This window comes from Lycium ferocissimum, unplaced genomic scaffold, assembly GCF_029784015.1.
Source record: "Lycium ferocissimum isolate CSIRO_LF1 unplaced genomic scaffold, AGI_CSIRO_Lferr_CH_V1 ctg8453, whole genome shotgun sequence".
Lineage (NCBI taxonomy): Eukaryota > Viridiplantae > Streptophyta > Magnoliopsida > Solanales > Solanaceae > Lycium > Lycium ferocissimum.
In genome coordinates, this window is record NW_026727257.1 from 24,133 (window position 1) to 26,143 (window position 2,011).

The following is a 2,011-nucleotide window of genomic DNA, read 5'->3' on the forward strand; positions in this document are numbered from 1 at the left end:
TTCGATAGGGTTTCCCCAAACTTTTTCAACAACACGGACTCAATTTCATCCTCTTCGACGTCATTTCCTTTTATGGCACAGGTGTACAAAGTCACGTGCTCCTGTGGGTCCGTTGTGCCTTCGTATTTCTGGATATCCAGCATTTTAAACCTCTTCGGGATCAACTTCGGAGTCGCACTTGGAGGGAAAGGTCTTTGAATGTACCTCTTTGAATCCGGCCTTTTTAGAATAGGCGGATTTCCCGGTATCTGATCCATCCGAGAGTTATACGTTTCCACCCTCTTTTTTGTTGAATCTACCCGCTTTGCCAGGTCTCGAGCACCTTTAGGACTTCGGTGGATGAGCTGGCTCCTGATCCATTACTCTCAACTACCCGTATTTCATCTCTTCTTGGTTCGGTGGTGCCTTTTGACCTTTCCGGGGCTGCCTTATCATTTTTGCTTTGCAGCTGAGCTATTGCAACTCCCTATTCGGCTATGGCGGTTCCCTGTTCCTGTAATATTTCAAAAATTAAACGTAAGTTAATCTCATCCGGAGTATCCGGTGCTTTCCGGCCTTGGGCCCGGGATAAAGTGATTGAGTTATGAGTAGTCAAGTGATCAGTGGTCGGTAAGGTGGCATTCTCTTGGTTCACGGTGTTCTACCGGTTAAGGCCTTCCCTTGAGTCAACAGAGTTTGGGTCGACTGGATCTGGGTTTCGTAACCCACTGTTCTCGTTTTCGGCCACAATCTTGTTATTGTTAACATGATCAGATTGTCCGCTGCTTGCCATTTGTCCGTTTTTTGTAGAAATTAACAGACGATTCCCTAGTCAAACGGGTAAAAGGAGGTAGAAGCAAAGATTTAAAAACCACTATTATCCGAGCCCCACGGTGGGCGCCGAACTGTTTATCCCGAATTTCGGTAACAATTGAATTTGTAAGTGAAGGTATAGGATATGTGGATGAATCTTAATCTACTATTCGGTTGATGTGAAATTGATATTGGACCTATTAGTAATAATATACATAGATATGTAAGTTTCCGTCTAGGATAAACATATTGATATTGGTGATTGAGCTAAGTATATATATATATATATGGCAATATATTGTATTGAGTGGATGAACAAGCCAAAGCATACTTAAAATCCGGACTAAAATGAGAGAGAGAGAGCTTCAATATATTTTTTTATATTACAATGTTCTAGATCTCAAAAGCCAACCTCTAAAAGTAGGGAAATATCCTCTATTTATAGGTTTGCCTCAAGGGCCTTGAATACAATACAAAGCCTTTTAAAATAAATAAACCCTAAAAGGATAAGGCAGGACCGTACATCTGACACACATGCCACGGTTAATCGGTACAAAATGACAGAACGGTCTTGACGCGTGGCAGCTCCGCAACTGGTTAACCGGACCAACGACCACGTTCAGTTCGGACATAGAGAAACCGGACTAACAGCCACGAGAGCTTGACTTGAAGAAACCGGACTAACGACCACGCTGAGTTTGGTTCGGAGGCATCGGACCAATAGATCTACTTCTCTTTTCTCGGGTCAGCTACATTTGGTGCAATTCCCCCGGTCTAAACACAACACCGAACATATTCATGCTCATTTGGACCTACCTTCGGCCCCTGGTCTCACCGGTCTTGCAACGACCCGATTTTTCCCAAATACGCCTTCAACAGCACACCAAGCAATGTATTCCAAAAGACGATCTCCCATAGGCTATGGAATCTTCTACCTCACTAATTAGTATTCTAAACCTGTAGGAAGCAGAATGTTCTCATCAATTGACTCTCCCCTCTGAAATTATGTATAAACTTTTGTGTCTATGACATAAAATTAGACTAATAGAGGTGCTGGATGGTTGCCCAAAATTCTAACGGGGCTTGAATAAAGGGATTTTCTAGTCATAATTCACCTAATTTTGTACTCATTTTTTAATGGACTGCTCTGGTTAAAAGACTAGAACTAGATTTCACTAAAAATAATGATCCTTTAATAGTGTAAATTACTTGTGCATGT